The 13456-nt window shown below is 44.8% G+C and overlaps 1 protein-coding gene across 1 annotated transcript in view; it reads right to left on the reverse strand.

The window, feature by feature from the left end:
- LOC126484970 (potassium/sodium hyperpolarization-activated cyclic nucleotide-gated channel 2-like) overlaps positions 1-13456 on the reverse strand; it is a 343363-nt gene that overhangs the window by 158290 nt on the left and 171617 nt on the right. The window lies entirely within an intron of this gene.

Consider the following 13456-nt stretch of genomic DNA (forward strand, 5'->3'; position numbering starts at 1 on the left):
ACCCATTGTTCCATGCTTTTAATATTTTAACGAGAATTTTTATACAATTTTACTTTTTATTGTTCCAGAGGAAGAATTTACAGTTTTGTGCTTTCAGTGTTTCACACTTAATATTTTAAGACAGTAATTTAACTTTAGTTACTTTATTTTCGCTTTTATAATTTACTATTTATCCCTTTCCTAACTTTTACACATACATAGGTATACGCTTTCAATAATTTAGTGAAAACATTTTTTTACATAATTGTTTTTCTGCAATTTAAGGATAAACTTGTTAAACTCATAACATCCCTCCCAACAGCCTACCCCTCCCTCCCACCCTGTTTTCTTTCACCGCTTTCAATTCGCCCTTGCTCCATCTTATTAATTTTTCTGTTTTATGCCGCTTAAGTTTACACACCCATTGTTCGACTCTATTAATGTTCTGAGAAGTTTTTTTTACGAAATTATACTTTTTGTAATTTTCGAAAGAGCTCTCTTGTTAAACTCGTGACATACCTTCTTCCTCTCCCCCCCCCCCCCCCCCCATCATCCTCGCTGCATTTTTCTCCTTCCTCCCCTCTTCCCCTCCTTTCTGTCCTCCCTCTCCCCTACCGCCACCAGATACTTATTTAAAACAGTGACCGCAATTGTTAAGCACAGTATTCTGATATGAGGTTCTGAACAGATAAGACGGGATTTGATGCAAGTACTTAGATAAATTCAACATTTATGTTCATTTTTTCTATTTATTGTAAAATATTAGATGGTACATATTTAGTACTTCGTTTAAGATCTGAAGACGATCCTGAGTGATCGAAACATGTAATGTAATTAAATACGTGCAACAGAGACTGAAGAATAAACGAGAACTATTTTAAACAAGATATTTTTGAAGCATAATTTTTTGATCCATTCGATGTCTCATATTAGAGTTGAGCGATATTCAGTATAACGATAAGTATTCACGGGAACAACGAAACGCGAATAATAACAAGTGCTCCACCAGCGACGGAGTAGCGATGTTGCATGGAGGTATACAGGGTGAAACGAACTTCAACGACAAGCTTACAGAGGTGGTAGTATTGACCCAAAGAAGAAAAAGGTCCAGTAAATGTGGGTTCTAAAGTACTCCTTAAGAGTTACGCGCACTTGGTCATCTCGCTACTGTGAAAGAAATCTCTTCTACTAACATTTGCTCACAGCTCGTGAGGTATGCATTTGAGAGCTCACGCTCACTAGACAATATTTTCAAATATGGAAAGCAAAGAGCTTGCAGCAAAGGGATTTGTTTTACAATATCTGAGTTGGAGAAGCGCACATAGCTTTTCAGATATGCATTTTAGGACCCATGTTTGCTAGACTTTTTGCTTCGGATGATCGTTCCTGTCATATTCCTGAATATTGACAATTTCTCCTGGGTCAGCCTGTCTGTACGTTTGGCCTGACTCCATGCGCACACTGCAAAAACTATATCATCAATGAGACAAGAGCTAACGCGTCTAATCACGCACACAGTAGTCATCCCCATGTACACGGTGTCCCAAGTAAAATTTTGTCCAAAAGGCAAATAAAAAAAATGTGTCAAGCAATTACTGTTTAGCTATCAGGGAAACATTAACCAGCATGAATGCCTTTTTGTAATTTTGATCGTTACGAAGCTATGAACAGTAGTATTTTTTTTTTTTTTTTTTTTTTTTTTTTTACACAGCCCCCTATATTCAGAACGAGATTTTCACTCTGCAGCGGAGTGTGCGCTGATATGAAACACTCCTGAGAGATTAAAACTGTGTGCCGGACCGAGACTCGAACTCGGGACCTTTTCCTTTCGCGGGCAAGTGCTCTACCAATAGAGCTGCCCAAGCACGACTCACGCCCCATCTTCACAGCTTTAATTCCGCCAGTACCTCGTCTCCTACCTTCCAGACATTACAGAAGCTCTCCTGCGAACCTTGCAGAACTAGCACTCCTGGAAGAAGGCATATGGCGGAGACATGGCTTTGCCACAGCCTGGGGTATGTTTCCGGAATGAGATTTTCGCTCTGCAGCGGAGTGTGCGCTGATGACAGCCCCCTATATCTTTTATTCGGTAATCCACTTCCTCTCCTCAAGACTTGCTCAAAAACGTATCACAGTGTACCATTCACGTACATATGACGTTATTAACAAATACTACCCCGACTTTTCCTCGATGTAAATGGTGTGAAGAACCGAGATTACACAATGATATCGGTCGACGGCGATATAATTGAAGATGGATAACATATTCTAACTGGGAGGAAAGCAAAGTAACTCCACGATCAGGCTCACAGGACCACCTTATGCTAATTGGTAGCCGGCCGCTGTGGCCGAGCGGTTCTAGGCGCTTCAGTCTGGAACCGCACGACTACTACGGTCGCAGGTTCGAATCCTGCCTCGGGCATGGATGTGTGTGATGTCCTTAGGTTGGTTAGGTTTACGAAGTTCTAAGTTCTAGTGGACTGATGACCTCAGATGTTAAGTTCCATAGCGTTCCGAGCCGTTTGAACCTTTTGGATATGGTATGGAGGGGCATAGATCAACCATAGTGAGAGATATAAGGTTCATCAGGGTCACACCAGAATCAACCAACCAAGTCAGTAAATCAGAAGTCGCAGGCATGGGCAGATGCACACGACGTGGATGATGGTAATACAAATATTGCTGTGAAGGCGTCGTATTTTGGGTTAGCATCATCAAATAATCCACCGAAACGAAAGTGTCAGCGAACTTGCTGAGTAATCACCGTTTTTTATTTCCACGACGCGTTTCGAAGGTTTAAACCTCCATCATCGGGTGGGTTTACATTAGTAAGTATTACATTTGTGTGTGTGTTGTGTTACGATTTTTGGGGGAACTTGTGGCACTGCCTAGTGGAGAAACGAGACACTATTTCAGAATATGGTTTAGGATAACTTTTATGAAAAATTAAACTGATATCTAATGGTAAACATTAAATAAGTAAACTACAGTACCTTCAGTGAGATCACTGAAGGTACTGTAGTTTACTTATTTAATGTTTACCATTAGATATCAGTTTAATTTTTCATAAAAGTTATCCTAAACCATATTCTGAAATAGTGTCTCGTTTCTCCACTAGGCAGTGCCACAAGTTCCCCCAAAAATCGTAACACAACACACACACAAATGTAATACTTACTAATGTAAACCCACCCGATGATGGAGGTTTAAACCTTCGAAACGCGTCGTGGAAATAAAAAACGGTGACTGGTAACAGTGAAATTGTTGTTTCATTTAATGTCAGTAACAGTCACGGTAAAGCCTAACCTAAAAATGTTCGCATTTAAAGTTGCTGAGTAATACTTTATGATAAATAGTACTTGAACAAGTAGTGTTTTTTTAGACAGTTCGACGTAGCCCCTTTTCAGGCCAGTTCCCATTGCTTTCAAATAGCATTTAGCAGGTGTGGCACTGAATTTGTACACCGTTAACTACTGTATGTCTAGTACCATGTTCTTTCTTAAGTTTCATTCTGTGTTTTCCATACTGGGGTGCCATTTTCGCAAACGGAGATGACAGTTTGTTTTAGTTTTCGCTTAATTCACTGCCATTACAGGTGTTCGTATTTAGAGTTGTTACCAGGCCTGGTAGGAATATAAAGGCCATTTACAGAGTCAGATGCTGCGTTATCAGTACCTGTCCGAATCTGGGGATGGCCTCATTGTGAGCCTCCATTCGGCTGGCTAGTCGAATCGTGCAACATCCGGATTTTTGCTGCTTTTCAATGTGACAGTGCCCGGCACTGTGCGACGAGGTCAAATGAGAGCAGATATATTAGTGCTCAAGGTTCTGGTTAACCGCCTCCGACCACCCCAAGGGAGGATCGCTTTGTTGTGCATGGTTTTGTAATCCAAATTTTAAAAAAAAATGTAGGTATATAATGACAATTGAGTTCTTGGTACTCTACATAATTCCACTTCTATAACTTTACGATATTTACTTTTTTTTTATTATTTATACACCCATTGTTCCATGCTTTTAATATTTTAACGAGAATTTTTATACAATTTTACTTTTTATTGTTCCAGAGGAAGAATTTACAGTTTTGTGCTTTCAGTGTTTCACACTTAATATTTTAAGACAGTAATTTAACTTTAGTTACTTTATTTTCGCTTTTATAATTTACTATTTATCCCTTTCCTAACTTTTACACATACATAGGTATACGCTTTCAATAATTTAGTGAAAACATTTTTTTACATAATTGTTTTTCTGCAATTTAAGGATAAACTTGTTAAACTCATAACATCCCTCCCAACAGCCTACCCCTCCCTCCCACCCTGTTTTCTTTCACCGCTTTCAATTCGCCCTTGCTCCATCTTATTAATTTTTCTGTTTTATGCCGCTTAAGTTTACACACCCATTGTTCGACTCTATTAATGTTCTGAGAAGTTTTTTTTACGAAATTATACTTTTTGTAATTTTCGAAAGAGCCCACTTGTTAAACTGGTGACATACCTTCTTCCTCTCCCCCCCCCCCCTCCCATCATCCTCGCTGCATTTTTCTCCTTCCTCCCCTCTTCCCCTCCTTTCTGTCCTCCCTCTCCCCTACCGCCACCAGATACTTATTTAAAACAGTGACCGCAATTGTTAAGCACAGTATTCTGATATGAGGTTCTGAACGCGTATCGTAACAGCTTGACCTCTGCACCTGCCATTCCAGAACAAGTAATACGCTCACTGCAACATTCTGTCATCCCAGAAGACTGGCCAAAGACTAGAAACAGCTGGACTGGGGGATTACCGGCCCTTGTGCAGGCTGCCATCAACATAAGAACACAGACGGCTGTGTCTGGAGTGTTGCTGTGACGAGAAAACGTGGGCCGCTGATGAATGACATTGCAGTGTGTTCAGCAATGAATCGCGGTTCTGTACTTTCCCGGATGACCATCGAAGGCGAGTATCGTCGCGTCCTGCAGAGAAATCTCATTCTTGCAATTTGTGGAGAGAGACAGCAGTTTTATTTCTGGCGGTACGGCTTCAGGTCACGGCTGGAACTCTTTACGTCACGGACATCCTGCATCGCAGCGTGTTACCTCCCATATGAGAGTATCATGGTGTCATTATTCAACAAGATAATGCATAGAACTACGTATCTGTTCTCAATAGAGCATGTGTGGGAAGAGCTCGGACATCAACTCCGTCCCAGTGACAGTATTCAGTATATCAAGAACCGGTTGCAACATATGTAGACCAGATTGCCTCGTCGACGATAGATCGTCTTTAAGACACCCTTACCAATCGAATCAGTGCATGCATCCAGGTCAGATGGTGTGCAACGTCGTTGTGATAAGTGGGTTAATACTGCCAATTTTTTTTATAAATTTGACTACATTTTGTAATGACTGAAATGCTATCTCATACCCCGTGAATTCTTAAAGTTTCATTTCATTTGCTACTCCGCTCTGGGTGTTTCACTTTTATACACGCAGTGTATGTACAAACAAAACGAAAAATATTATATACAGATCGATAAAAGAAAGTATACGTAGATACGTCGGAAATTTCGGAACGAAGAAAGCGAGATAAATACCAACTGAACGATGAGTGAAATGGACTACTAAGGAAGAAATCTAAATATTATACCACATTTGTAATGACGAAATCATGGAAGTCTAAGGGAGCATCATGGAAGATAATGACAAGATGAGGTATTATGGTACGGCCGTCGAGAAAGAAGGTTGGTAACGTGGAAGGTATGGAGGTGGACCCCAGAGGGAAAAGGGAATCGAGGTCTACTGGCTTAAAGATGGGTGACAGATGTCCAAGTGCTGTCTTCAGGAGATTTTAGCCACTCAGGTTGAGAAGCGAGGAACGGGAATATCAGTAAACAACTTGAAAAATAAAATTTCGTGTACAAATATATAGATATATGTATGTGTATGTTACACATCTCCTAAACCATTGGATCGATTTCAACCAAATATGGTACACTTACTACTTATTGTCTGAGAAGAGGTACTGTGGGAGGTATGAAACATCTAGCTCCTATAAGTGTGGGGGTGAAGAGGTTCAGTAATACATGACATCTAGGCTGCCATGCACGATAGCTGTGCTGTGGGAGTTGTGTTGAAATTTGTTCAGTAGGCTGTATGTGTGGGTGTGAATGACTGACCAGAGAGAGTGGGAAGAGGAGACATATAGTGAGAGAGCGGCAAATGAGGGGGGACTGAGAAAGAGGGAAAAGAGCAGATGGACAGACAGATCGGTAAGAGGTGGAGATCGACTGTAGAGGTGAGAGGATGAGATGGATGGAGAGAGAAAGGAGCTGGAAATCGACAGAGAGATGCAGAGAAAGAGATGGACAGAGAAAGGGGAGAGGAGAAGACTCGCAGACAGGTGGGACGAGGTGATGGACAGAGAGAGAGAGGAGGAGGAGGAGGAGGAGATGGACAGAGAGGGAGAAAGGGGAGGAAGAGGGTTGTGGCCACAGAGATGGGGGAAATACGAGGTGGACAGAGAGAGAAGTGAGAAGAAAGTGGAAAGAGAGAGGGAGGAGGATGAGATGGAGAGAAGGGGAGAGATGGAGATGGTCAGAGGATGGGAGAATGAGGAGATGGTCACAGATAAGGTGAAGGAAGAGATGGTGAGAGACAGGGGAAGGAGGAGGTGATCAGAGTCAGGGAGAAGATGAGCAGAGACAGAAGGAGGAGAAGATGTACAGAGAGAGAGAGAGAGAGAGAGAGAGAGAGAGAGAGAGAGAGAGAGAAAAGGGGAGGGGGGGAAGGAGGTTATGGCCAGAGAGAGAGAGAGGGATGGAGGAAATGGCCAGAGAGAAGGGGGATATATGTACGTGGCCGAAGCTGTGGGGAAAAGGTAAGTATACACAGAACGTCCCAGAACTGTGGATGGAAACCTGTGTCCAAAATGATCATCTACTGAGGCAACAGGGATTCATAGGAGACAAGTCTAGCTCCGTCTTATCCACTGGCGATCGGGGCAACCAGTCACGATCAATGAATAATAAAGAACATTGAGAGACGATGTGCCTACAGTCCGGCAGAGTACAGACTCACGTTCATTGCCGAAGAGGTGGCCTAACGGTAGGCGCTTGAACCTGTACTTTCAACGCTCTGTGTCATCGTTGGATGACGTTTCCCAAAACGGGTTCCTATCCTTGGTTTGATCCTCAGGACACTCTACAAACACTCGAAGTTTGTCTCAACATTTCTGGACACCCTGTGTATATATCAAAACAAGTATCGATGCCTAACCGTACAAATGGCTATATTAAAACACCACATTTCACCCACATAATTCAGTAATATATCGTTAGAAAACGCGCTTGTCTGGGTAGTGAACACTGGGGGAACGAACATGTTATCTAGAGAGCGCCTCTGTCGACGCCGGGTATCGAGCGCGGACATAAAACGCGCAGTGCCGCCGGCGCCGGGTATGAAGCGGGGTTATAAAAGGCGTAGCGCGGCCACTGCTGCCTCACCGTCAGCCACTGCAGGGAGGCCAGCCAGTCGGAACCTGCAAAACCCGACAACAAACTGACAACCAGACGAATGAAAAGAAAGCGGGATGCAATTGATCGTCCGCGCTCGAAACCCCTGCTCAATGAGGAACAAAATCACTGGAACGGAGTTGGAGCCTGTCTCCTGTTAACTCCACTAAGGATCTCCTGTTTAATCGCCGAGGTTTATCGCTCGGTCTGACTGTCATGTTTTCGCGGAAGGTGACACTATTTTCTTTATACACAACAACTAGCTCTTTACCTCATGAAGTGCTGAGTACTATTGACAAGGGATTTCAAATTGATTCCATATTTCTATATTTCCAGCAGGCTTTTGACATTTCACCAAACAAGCAGCCTCTAGTCAAATTGCGTGCTTATGGAATATCGTCACAGTTATGTGATTGGATTCGTGATTTACTGGCAGAGAGGTCACAATTAATACACTCCTGGAAATGGAAAAAAGAACACGTTGACACCGGTGTGTCAGACCCACCATACTTGCTCCGGACACTGCGAGAGGGCTGTACAAGCAATGATCACACGCACGGCACAGCGGACACACCAGGAACCGCGGTGTTGGCCGTCGAATGGCGCTAGCTGCGCAGCATTTGTGCACCGCCGCCGTCAGTGTCAGCCAGTTTGCCGTGGCATACGGAGCTCCATCGCAGTCTTTAACACTGGTAGCATGCCGCGACAGCGTGGACGTGAACCGTATGTGCAGTTGACGGACTTTGAGCGAGGGCGTATAGTGGGCATGCGGGAGGCCGGGTGGACGTACCGCCAAATTGCTCAACACGTGGGGCGTGAGGTCTCCACAGTACATCGATGTTGTCGCCAGTGGTCGGCGGAAGGTGCACGTGCCCGTCGACCTGGGACCGGACCGCAGCGACGCACGGATGCACGCCAAGACCGTAGGATCCTACGCAGTGCCGTAGGGGACCGCACCGCCACTTCCCAGCAAATTAGGGACACTGTTGCTCCTGGGGTATCGGCGAGGACCATTCGCAACCGTCTCCATGAAGCTGGGCTACGGACCCGCACACCGTTAGGCCGTCTTCCGCTCACGCCCCAACATCGTGCAGCCCGCCTCCAGTGGTGTCGCGACAGGCGTGAATGGAGGGACGAATGGAGACGTGTCGTCTTCAGCGATGAGAGTCGCTTCTGCCTTGGTGCCAATGATGGTCGTATGCGTGTTTGGCGCCGTGCAGGTGAGCGCCACAATCAGGACTGCATACGACCGAGGCACACAGGGCCAACACCCGGCATCATGGTGTGGGGAGCGATCTCCTACACTGGCCGTACACCACTGGTGATCGTCGAGGGGACACTGAATGGTGCACGGTACATCCAAACCGTCATCGAACCCATCGTTCTACCATTCCTAGACCGGCAAGGGAACTTGCTGTTCCAACAGGACAATGCACGTCCGCATGTATCCCGTGCCACCCAACGTGATCTAGAAGGTGTAAGTCAACTACCCTGGCCAGCAAGATCTCCGGATCTGTCCCCCATTGAGCATGTTTGGGACTGGATGAAGCGTCGTCTCACGCGGTCTTCACGTCCAGCACGAACGCTGGTCCAACTGAGGCGCCAGGTGGAAATGGCATGGCAAGCCGTTCCACAGGACTACATCCAGCATCTCTACGATCGTCTCCATGGGAGAATAGCAGCCTGCATTGCTGCGAAAAGTGGATATACACTGTACTAGTGCCGACATTGTGCATGCTCTGTTGCCTGTGTCTATGTGCCTGTGGTTCTGTCAGTGTGATCATGTGATGTATCTGACCCCAGGAATGTGTCAATAAAGTTTCCCCTTCCTGGGACAATGAATTCACGGTGTTCTTATTTCAATTTCCAGGAGTGTAGTAATTGACGGAAAGTCATCGAGAAAAACAGATGTGATTTCTGGTGTTTCCCAAAGGTAGTGTTATAGGCTCTTTGCTCTTCCTTTTCTAAGTAAACGATTTAGGAACAATCTAAGCATCCTTCTTAGGTTGTTTGCAGATGATGCTGTCGTTTATCGACTAGCAAAGTCACCAGAAGATCAAAAAATCCTAAATAACGAAAAGTGTGAAGTCATCCTCATGAATGCTGAAAGGAATCCGTTAAATTTCGATTACACAATAAATCAGTCAAATCTTAAGCCTATAAATTCAACTAAGTATCTAGGAATTACAATCAGGAACAACTTAAATTAGAAGGAACGCATGGAAAATGTTGTGGGACAGCTAACCGGCTTAACCAAAGAGTGCGTTTTATTGGATGGAACAGATCTATGAAAGAGGCTGCCTACACTACGCTTCTCCGTCCTCTTACAGACTACTTTTGTGCGCTAGGGGTCCTTACCAGATAGGACTGACAGAGTACATCGAGAAAGTTCAAAGGAGGACAGCACGTTTTGTATTATCGCCAAATAGGGGAGAGTGTCACTGAAATGATACAGGATTTGGGGTGGACATCATTAAAATTACGTCGTTTTTCTTTGCAGAAGAATCTACTAACGTAATTTCAATCACCAATTTTCTCCTCCGCGAAAATATTTTGTTGACGCCGACCTAAATAGGGAGAAACGATCATCATAATAAAATAAGGGAAATCAGAGCTCGCACGGGAAGGTATAGGTGTTCGTTTCTTCCGCGCTCTGTACGAGATTGGAATAATAGAGAATTATTGTGAAGATGGTTCGATGAACCCTGTGCCAGGAACTTAAATGTGATTTGCAGAGTGTCCATGTAGATGTAGATTTCCAAGCCTTGGGTAGTCGTTATCTCCCAGATTGCTAGAGTTAGCAGCAGAGTGACCACCAGATCTTGGCCAAAACAGAAATTTGCCTTTCACTAGAAATCCTATGCTTTCAGACTGTTTCGTTATTACTTTCTCGCTTTACAAAAGAAAAGTAAGAAAAACTTCTTCACAAACGGAGTTAAAACGTTCAGGTTTTCGGAAATATGCACTGGTATTTGATAAAAGAGCCAGGCACCGAAAGGAAGTTCGGTTCAGCAATTCAACAACTATAGTTGATCTAATAACCTTAACAGCATTAAGGATGCTATCTTTTTTTCAAGATGACGAGCGTGAATCAAACGTCGATGATTGAACACACACAAAACATCACGCGAAATATAACACATACCACTGTGGACAATGGTCGTGTCTCAGATATAAGAAAACACAATCCACCATACGTCTCGTACCTTGTCAGTAATAGCACGAAGAATACCGGGGAATTTACATCGGCCTACGTGCGCAAAGGTGGGCGTGTCATTCGGGTAGAATTTGCATTAAGCATAAGCTACGTAATATGTACACGAGGTCGCAAATAACGCACTATTTACGTTACAAGGAGAGTCGAAAAAAAATTAATAAGTAGAAATTTGATGTTAGGCATATTGAAATACTTTGACAGAAATAGGGCAACCAAAAGGATAAATAAAATCGAACTTTGACTTTTTTTACTATGAGAATTATTCCCAGGTGTCTTACGCGTATCCTATCATCCTGTCCCTTCCTCTTGTCAGTTTTCCATATGTTCATCTTTTTCACATATTCTGCGAAGAAGCTCCTGATTTCTCATCTTTCCAGTGCATCTGATTTCCAACATTCTTCTGTAGCGCCACATCTCAAACGTTCCGATTCTCTTCCGATGGGGTTTTTCCACAATCCATGATTCAGTACCGTTCAATGCTTTACTCTAAACGTATATTCTCAGAAATTTTCTCGTCAGATTAAGGTCTACAGCTGGTAAGGGCTGATGATGTGCGCAATTTTCACATGAAATGGTCTAGGTCCTCTGGTCCAGCTGAACCGGTCATCGACTGGAAATGGTTACGTTTGGCTACTTGGAGATCATTTGAGCCCATTCATGCTCATCGTATTCGCTAACAATGATGGTATTGTTATTGACGGCAATGCGCCATGTCACCGGGCGTCGGTATTTTGCGATTGGTTTGAAGAACGTTCTGGACAGTTCGAGCTAATGGTTTGGCCACTCAGATCGCCCGACATGAATCCCATCGAGTACTGATGGGACTTTATCGAGAGGTCAGTTCGTGCAGCCGGCCGGTGTGGCCGTGCGGTTCTAGGCGCTTCAGTCTGGAACCGCGTGACCGCTACGGTCGCAGGTTCGAATCCTGCCTCGGGCATGGATGTGAGTGATGTCGTTAGGTTAGTTAGGTTTAAGTAGTTCTAAGTTCTAGGGGACTGATGACCTTAGAAGTTAAGTCCCATAGTGCTCAGAGCCATTTGAGCCAGTTCGTGCACAAAATCTTGCACTGGTAACATTTTCATAATTATGGACGTCTGTAGAGGCTGCAAAGCTCGACATTTTTGCAGAGGACTTACTACGACTTGTCGAGTCCGTGCCACATCGAGTTGTGGCACTATTCCGGGAAAAAGGAAGTGCGTCACGTTACTGGGATGTATTTCCTGACTTTTTCCGCCTGAAGGTAAGCAAGAAAAAAAATGGTTCAAATGGCTCTTAGCACTATGGGACTTAACATCTGAGGTCATCAGTCCCCTAGAACTTAGAACCACTGAACCTAACTAACGTAAGGACCCGGCGGAGGTTCGACTCCTCCCTCGGGCATGGGTGTGTGTGTTTGTCCTTCGGATAATTTAGGTTAAGTAGTGTGTAAGCTTAGGGACTGATGACCTTAGCAGTTAGCCGGCCGAAGTGGCCGTGCGGTTCTAGGCGCTACAGTCTGGAACCGAGCGATCGCTACGTCGCAGGTTCGAATCCTGCCTCGGGCATGGATGTGTGATGTCCTTAGGTTAGTTAGGTTTAAGTAGTTCTAAGTTCTAGGCGACTGATGACCTCATAAGTTAAGTCGCATGGTGCTCAGAGCCATTTGAACCATTGGAACCTTAGCAGTTAAGTCCCATAGGATTTCACACACATATGAACATTTAACCTAAGGACATCACACACATCCATGCCCGAGGCATCCGGTCGCGCGGTAAGCAAGACATTCCATAAAATATAATCTTGTACTGATTTGGTGCAGAGTGTGGGAGCATAGCGTCTGGTTGCTGAGTTTACGCCCTGACGCAAGATTTTTCTGTACGAACGATGGGCATAAGCAGATGCGAGTTTTTTCCACAAAATCCGTAGGCATTTCCGTGCGCGGTCTGAATGCCGAGCCCAAATCCGCGACACTAATACCAGGCAGTCATTCGTCTTGGCGTCCTCTCATCGACGTGACAAGCACAGAGCGTTTATATTGAAAAATCTCTTTATCCACACACAGTTGCAGAGGACTATAAATTTTTTCAGGACGGCAGAAAGCATAAAAGTATGGTGGCCACAAGCTGGGGATGTGTACGGGGTTGTGACAGACGCTTACTGTTTTGTTTCACGCCGTCGGCGCTGGACAGCCGCGGCACTAAAACGACGCAGGATGTTTGCCTTTGCGGCGTAAATCTGCGTCGTCGCCGTCGCCCTGAAACTCGGTCGCTGAAGCTCGTAAAGTGACGCCGGCGCAGCTAACGCCGTCCCGGTATCGGCCACCGCACGCCTGCGGATTGAGCCGCGCCTATATCTGGCGACCCCTGCGACAAACACGATAATATCCGCCGCCCTGGTTTACGACGCGACGACCTGCACGGAGTACGGGCCTCGTAACGCCGTGCTGCTCCTTTTACAATCCTCGTCACAATCGGAAGTTGCTCAGAGATTCAAGCGACCCAAATGGTTCAGGCTTAGCAGTTATGCTCCACATTATCAGAAGCGTCAACGGTTCAGTTGTCACGCTCGGTCACGTACACGGTGCGAGAGAGGAAGGGTTCGTTGCTGGTTCTGCTGGATTTTCTAACAGCATCACAGTGCTCCTCTTTAAAATTGCAAGGCTTATTATTTCGCAGATTGCTTAACTGCAAGATGAACTAAGCCACGGAGAGCAAACACGGCAGCTGAATTGGAAATAGTACACTGGTGTGTAAAATTTAGAGCTGAAAGAAACATTCCGATGATGTGTCACT

Source organism: Schistocerca serialis, chromosome 6, assembly GCF_023864345.2.
Source record: "Schistocerca serialis cubense isolate TAMUIC-IGC-003099 chromosome 6, iqSchSeri2.2, whole genome shotgun sequence".
In the NCBI taxonomy this organism is placed as follows: Eukaryota; Metazoa; Arthropoda; class Insecta; order Orthoptera; family Acrididae; genus Schistocerca; species Schistocerca serialis.